We start from the raw sequence: 7853 nt of genomic DNA on the forward strand, positions 1-7853 counted from the left end.
CCTCGCCCCTCCACCCCCCACCCCCCAGGATCCCCCACCTAATGCCCACCTGGCCATCTGGACTGTGAGCAAGCACACTTTGCTGCTGAGGCCACGCTGCCTTTTTCAAAAACAGTGTTGACCTGTAACAGGGCCGCTTACGCCTGCAGCACGCGGGTAGACGGCGGTGAGCCCAGGGCAGGCAGGAAGGAGAAACCTGGTTAGGCCGGCGGCGAGCCGACCCCAGACTGACCCCTGCGAACGGGAACTGCTTCCCAGAGAGAGGAGGGCGGTCTGGGGCGGAGCAAGCGGGGACAGCGCATCTCTGTGTGAGTGCCGTGAGCCCAGGCTTTTGCCAGAGTGAAAATGGTCAGCAAAGGGGCAGGAAGATTTTGAGTTTCAACCCTGACAACGCCACTTAGAAACCAGGTGCCCTTGGAAAAGGTGCATGACTTCTAGAATGTCAGTGATTCATCCAGGAATCGTGAGAACGCCCCCTCTTTCCTCAGCCCCCCGGAGTGGGCGGGTGGAGGCGGGGGCGGTAAACGAATACGAAGGCCCCCGAGAGCGCATGGAACACAAGGAGAAACGTAGTCTGAGGTTCTGTTGTTCCATGCAGCAGACGCGGGGATCGTATTTCTGGGGCCGAAAGGGGCGCGTGAGTTTACCTAAACTCAGTGTTTCACCTACGATCAGAAACGGCGCAGGCGCACCGGGTTCGCAGAGCGGCCGTGTGCGGGGCGGTGCGAGCACCCCCGCCGCTGAGGTGGGAACACGCCGCCGGGGTCCACGGCTACGAGGGGAGGGGGCGCCGCTCACGGCGCCCGGTGGGAATGGCGCTCCCTGGACAGCAAAGCAGGCGGCTTACACGGGGCGCGGGCGGCAGACGTCCAGCCTGCGTCGGCGTGGTGGCCGCCAGCCACTGCAGGTTCCTCTGTGGGGGCAGCGGACCGCCAGGCTCAGCATGTGGAGGGCGCGGAGCGGACCGGAACGCCCTGTGTCCTGCTCCGTTTCGCTGCGAACCCAAGCTGCTCTTTACAGAGGCCACTTAAAAGAAAAAACACGCTTAACACCCTTGGTCCCTGGGGACATGCTGACGGAAACCGTGTTATTCCACTGCACACCTATGAGAGTGGCTGACGTCCCGGGTCAGGCACCAGCACTGGTCGCAGGCCGGCTGAGCGACAGGCACTCAGTGGTGACCGGTGGGGATGGACACGGGGCAGCCGGTGGGGCGGACGGTGAGGCTTTTCCCCCCCAGAGCCGGGAACACCTTCCCGGACAGTCCAGCCGTCTCGCTCCTGGGCAGTCACCGCACCGGTGAGAAAACACCACCACAGGAAACCTGTGTTTAGTGTTCATAGCGGCTTTATTCGTAAGCACCCAAAAGTCGGGAAAAAGCTCTCTTTCACCAGGAAGGTGAGGAGGCGGGCTGTGGGCTAGCCGTGCCGTGAGCTCACAGGGCGGGCAGGAGGAGTGGGGGGCCGCCCGCGGCAAGTGATGAGAACGGGCCGGGGAAGCCGCACGCCGCAGGACTCGGCGCCTGTGACTCCCGGGGGGGTGGTGCTGCGGGTGAAGGAAGCAGACCGGGGGTCTGAAGGGTTATTCGTGGAGAAGGGGAAGGTTAAGCACAGAAAATACTTTCAGGGCCGTTCGATTGCTCTATGTGATGCTGTCAGGGTGAATGCACGACATTATTCATGTATCAAAAATCAATAGAACTTGGCAGCAGAAAGGGTGACCTCTTTTTAAAAGATTTTATTTATTTATTTTAGAGAGGGAAGGGAGGGAGAAAGAGAGAGAGAAACATCAATATGCGGTTGCTGGGGGCCATGGCCTGCAACCCAGGTATGTGGCCTGACTGGGAATCGAACCTGCGATGCTTTGGTTCGCAGCCCGAGCTCAATCCACTGAGCTACGCCAGCCAGAAAAAGGGTGACATTTAAAGAAGAAATATTTAGGAGATCAGAAGACACCAAGACGGAATGAAGACAGTGACCCAAAGAAACCAGACTGCATTAAAAGCGTGTGGGATCACCTCCGTGAAGGGGCGGGGGGCAGAAGCCGCGCCGCCCTGGGGGGCTTGGTAAACGAGTGGGCGCTGCAAGGCTCAGAGAGAACTATGTCCGGCGCTGTCCTCTCGAGGGTCGCGCTGCTGCCCAGGGGTGGCTGGGCCATCCTGCCACAGCCCAGGCACGTGGGCACCGAAAGTGAGTAACTGAGTGAGTGGACGGTGAATGGTGCGGGGCAGCGTTTTCATTGTCAGAGTGGACTCCCAGGTCGTTCCAGCCTCCCCACCATGCTTAACCGTGACCCCCCGCCCTGCCCGTGAGCAACCTGTCCCCCACCCGCCCGGGTCTGAGCCACCGGCGTGAGTGCAGACTACCCTGCCGTTGGCGCAGAGGGAAACAAACATTCACAGATGCCTGCAGGCATGCGCACGGAGACACGGGGACGCACAGGTTAGAGAGGGGGAGGAGGGAGAGGTTAGCGCGTGTGCACACACACGCACACACACACACTACCCAGCTCTGTTGCCTCGGGGGGGACTAGAAGCGACAACGAACCTACCTGGTGTCCAGGTCTCGGCTCCCAACACCATCCTTCAATAAAAGTCACCAGGACTTTCTAGAGAAAGAAATCAGACTCCAGGGCTGGAGCAGGGGCGATCCAATCCTCTTACAACCTGGCAAGGTCACCCATAATCAGGAAAGTGATATACACCGTCACAGCCTTGAGACACCCAAGGGTCCATAGCAGTGGCCCGCAGTGTGGCACCTTGGAGGGGATTCTGGGACAGGAAAAGGTCATTGGGTTCACTGAGAGCGTCTGAGTGAATTGTGAACCTTAGACGCTGGTGGTAGTGACGACGCTGGTGGTGGTGACGATGCTGGTGGCGGTGATGACGCTGGTGGTGGTGACGACGCTGGTGGTGGCGACGACGCTGGTGGTGGTGATGATGGTGGTGGTGGTGATGACGCTGGTGGTGGTGACGACGCTGGTGGTGGTGATGATGGTGGTGGTGGTGACGACGCTGGTGGTGGCGACGACGCTGGTGGTGGTGATGATGGTGGTGGTGGTGACGACGCTGGTGGTGGTGACGACGCTGGTGGTGGTGATGACACTGGTGGTGGTGATGACGATGGAGCGCCGCTGGTGCTTCCGTAGGCGTGACAGGTGGACCCTCCCGATGTCCGATGTCAGCCGCAGGGGAACCTGGGTGTGGGGTGTGGGACCCCGGGGCATTCTCGCCACTTTCCTGTCACCCGAATACTGGTCTATGATTGCAGGCGTGTCGTGGGCACACGCGTGCCCGCCGCCTCCTCCAGGCCGTGTGGCCTCGCTCACGTTACTGAAAGCACGAGAGCGTGACCGTCTCGCTCTGCAAAGTGAGATGCAGCCTCAGGTCTGCTGCGGAGGGTTCTGTGTGTGCCACGGCGCCCAGCACGTAGTAGGTGTGACAGATGCCCACTCCTCTCCCTTCTTTCCTACCTGCGATGCATTTCAAAAGACACCTGCTTCCCCTTTCAGAGGAGCAATTCTTCTCATGGTTCTGAAGAAAATCCGTGGCCTCAACAAGAATATTTAATGTTGTGGACTAATTTAGAAAGGGCTTTTGGAGACTTCCGGGTTGTCACACGAAGAACAGTTGCTGCAGGGACAGCAGGCCACCTGTCCCTGTCTTGTGGGGACTCCCCTGTCACATAACAGACACTGTGCCTGGGAGAACTCGTGTGATGACACTTCAGGTGAGGTCATCAGCAGTGAGCCTGTGATCCAGTCCCTTCTCTGGGGACCGAGCAGCCACATTAACGACCTATTTGCGATGGACTCTCGCTAGGAAAGAGAAGTGGGACTTCTACACGGACCCTCTACCGACCAGTGAGAAACTAACCCGAGAAAACACAAACTACGCAAAGAGGCGATGCTGCGCATTCCCTGGAGAATTCCAGAGAACACGACCATGGAAAACTGTTACATTGTTTCGGCAAAGGGGGCAGTAACGTGATACACTTAAATAATAGAATACTTTAATTATCTAGAAATAATTTTGTACTGCCTAAAGTAACACTGCCAGAAGTTCGAAACAAGGCAGAGATCATTCCATTTTTAGAAAAATAACCATCCAGTTTGCATGAGAAAAATCCAAGGTTGAAGAAAAATCACTTGTGTTTAACGTTAACTTTTTAACACTAATCCTGTCCCAGTCGAGAATGGCTATATTTGACAGATGGCTGCCAGAAGCAATGGGAGGAAAGGGACTTGTAAAGTGACAATTTTTGAAAGACGCATTCTTAGTTTCTAAAAACATCCACGCAAGGCTTCTCAGCCGCTTCTCAGCAGCCACCATCTGAGTCATGTTTGGCCCCACAAACTGGGATTCGCTCGATCTGATTAGACGGGCATTTGTGGTGAGCCCACCCCATGCCCTGCCAGGAGCGGGGGGCGGGGTGCACTGCGGGCTGGTCCGGACTCCGTCCCCACCAGGGTGGAGTCCCCGGGCGGCGGGGGTCGGGATGAAGACACACAGCAGCGGGGGGGGGGGGGGGCGTGTCTGAGAAGGAAAACTGCACGAGGCATCTCGGGTCGCATCGTTTTCACACCCCCTGGCTGGCCCATTTGCCGCCAGGGCAGACGCAGCTGCTCACGGGACGTGGGCTCCAGGGGACGTGGGCTCCAGGGGACGTGGGCTCCAGGGGACGTGGGCTGGTCAGGGTGCACCTCTGAAGGGGTTCGGGTGCACGGAAGCCCGGGCCCCACAGACTCTCACCTCACGCTTCTGCCGCCCTCACCCTCCCTCCCCTCCACTCGGGGCGTCCTGCCCGGCGGCCAGAGGTGCGGGTGTGCCACTTACGAAGGACTAAGAGGAGCCAGAAAACGGCAAGTTCAAAGCCGTGCTTAAACACGCGTATTTATTCACAAGAATGCACTCCTGTGTCGGCGTGTTGAAGCTCACTTCCCCCCCCCCATTTTAAAGCGTATATTAAAATTGTAGTGACACATTTGATCTTTAAAAGAAATATTTCAGGACAATAGAGCTACGCTGGATAAAGAGTTGACCTTTGTAACATGTCTATACTCACAACGGAATGAAAATATATTGACAGGCGGCAGGTATTTCAAGCAATCGTTCAGCCTGCCCGAAATGCCAGATAGCTGGTTTATTCCGCCGCTGTGAGGCCGGTCGGTTCCGTCGGGATGGCTGGGCGGTCGGTGGTGCGCAAGCCGAGGTGATGTCCCGGACTCAGCCTGGCGCACGGGTGTGTGGGGAGCGACTAACTGAGAAGGGGGCCGCACAGACCGGCTCAGACAAGGGGATTCCAGTGTCCGCACGCAGAGGCGGACGGAGAATCACCGCGCAGCCAAGCAAAACCCCGGCTTCGAGGTTCAAGTGCCAAGTCCAGACTCGCTGTTAGCACGCCGCCACACCTTGTCCGAGTTTTCTTCCTCCTCGCGCCGCTCCCTCCCCACGGGGCCCCAGGGACCCGCGCTCTGGCGCCTTCGTCAGTTCCGTAACCACAGATGACAGCGACAAGAGCAGCCGTCAAACCAGGGGAGGGGCGTCAACTCGGGAAGTGCCCTGGGTCCCCGGAAAGGCGAGGAGGACTGGCGCCCTGCCTGTGCAGAGGAGGAGAACGGCGCGTCCCCGTTTGGCTGGGGTTGGGGGGAGAGCTGTGGAAGGAAAAACCGTGGGGCTTCCCGAGCCTCAGCTCAGCGTGCATCTCCCCAAAGGCGATGTTGTCCCGTGTCACATCCTGATGCCTTTTAAAACCCCTCCCCACCTGGCCTTCTCCCTGTCCTTCCATCCCCCGAGGGTCCCGCCTCGCCGGTCGCTGCGGCTGTAAGTGCGGATTATCAGGGTTGAGGGTCACTGTCTCCAAGAGGAGAAGGGGCCGGCGCTTTATTCGAACAGCCGGTGCCCCCATCAAAGCACACGGTGCTGAAAACCGCTGTTTTATGATATCAGAACTCTGCTAAGATAACTGGCCGTTTGCGGGTGTTTTCAATTTGAAGTGTCTGGAGCATTAGGGAAGGTCACTGTTGGGTCCAATTTGCTGGAGACACCAGTGTTTTCACCACGGGCAGCCCCTGCTCGCGTGGGCAGCAGCCTCGGTGATGTCCCGTGTCCCAGGAAGAGCCGGGCTCAAATCCCAGCCTGAATCTTACATGCTGTGGGTAGTGGCTGTCAGAAGGATACTCAGTACTAACCTCTTTGAGACTTAATTACTTTGTGGGTAAAATAGACACACTGGTATCTACTAACCCAGGTTACAGGGTGTGCTGCGAAAGCAAAAATGGAGAAACCCTCATGTGTAGCCTTTGGGGAGGGGCTTCCATGATGTAACACTCTGGCTGTGGCCAATTTCAAGCTAACAATATCCAGTCGATGCCTGAGGCCCGGGAGCAGATGAACAGAATCAGCTCCCGAGAGCCAGGGTGAGCCAGTCCCAGCACATCGGGTTCTCAGTAAGAACAAAAGGAGAGGTTTTATACTAGACACCTATCGTAGTAAAGGGAGCTCAGTAAATAGCTTTTATTATTACTGCGATTATTAGCCACATGCAGTAGGATGAGCAGTCTATCTGGACATCCCTGACTCCAAAAAATAGCATAGAGGTCTTTTTTTGAAAAGATTTTATTTATTTATTTTTAGAGAGGGCAGGGAGGGAGAAAGAGAGAGAGAGAAACATCAATGTGCGGTTGCTGGGGGCCGTGGCCTGCAACCCAGGCATGTGCCCTGACTGGGAATCGAACCTGCGACGCTTTGGCTTGCAGCACCCGCTCAGTCCACTGAGCTAGGCCAGCCAGGGCAGCATAGAGCGTCTTGATGGTCACTCAAGTTCCAGATCGTGCCGACACAGGAAATAGCACGACCCTGGGCATCTTGTCCCCTCAAGCCCACGGGGTATGTTCCTCCCTCCTTTGAACACAGTGGAGGAGTTGAACTAGGTGCGTCTTGGCTTCTCTCCGCTGGTGTTTCCGAAGTAAGGGTCCTGGACTGGCCAGACCTACTGAGTTGAGTGGCAAGGGGCGGAGCCAAAGCCGTTGGAATATTCCCGTGAGCCAGTGATTGGCAGCTCCCCGTTCCCGTCACCGCTAAAGGGGCGGGCAGTTCCGGCCTGCGGACGCAGCACCGTGCCCCGGGGCGTTGGCTAACCCGGGCGTATGCCCAGGTCGCCACAAATCAGAGCTTTACGGCGAGAGCAGATTAATATTCAGACCGCCGTGCGCGGCTGGAGTGGGTCTCCGCCCCTCTACAGTGCACGGGGCGAAGCCTTTATTGCGCCCGCGAAGATGGCGCGAGATTTACGCGTCCCGCGAGAGCCGTGTTCCGCAGTAAATAACGCCGGTGGAACTATGCATCACAAAAAATCGAGGTTTATCACCTCCCGGCGCCCGTGCAGCTCTCTCCGAGTGAAAAATGGAACGTGACCCGCCGTGGATGAGCCCCCTCTGCAGCAAGGTGGGCCAGCCCGCCCGGCGGGGGGCGGGGCTCCGTCCGACGTTCCCGCTCCTTTCTTAGCGTTTTGCGTCTCCGTGGCCGAGCCGCTCAGGCCCCCAGGGGGCCCTCCGCTGCGCATGCGCACGCGCACGAAGGCGTCTCTGAGTCCCCTCTGAGCCCCTTCTGCTCGGGGCGGGGGACTCCTAAGCGGGACCTCCCCCGCTTTGCACCGCGCGGGGAGTTACGCTGAGAAGGAAAAGCCCACTCCTGAACCGCTGCTTCCCACAAGGCCGTTGCACAGGACGGAGGCAGATGGCGTCTGCTTATTCCAGTCCCTGTTGCTTCCTTTGGGGAGAAAAACACGGATGCAAAGGCTGGCTTTGCTGAAGACGTCTCTGCGTTCCCCGAACACACCGACGAAAGGGTTCTT

The sequence above is a fragment of the Phyllostomus hastatus genome, unplaced genomic scaffold (genome assembly GCF_019186645.2).
Source record: "Phyllostomus hastatus isolate PE091 unplaced genomic scaffold, TTU_PhHast_1.1 phas_scaffold_129, whole genome shotgun sequence".
In the NCBI taxonomy this organism is placed as follows: Eukaryota; Metazoa; Chordata; class Mammalia; order Chiroptera; family Phyllostomidae; genus Phyllostomus; species Phyllostomus hastatus.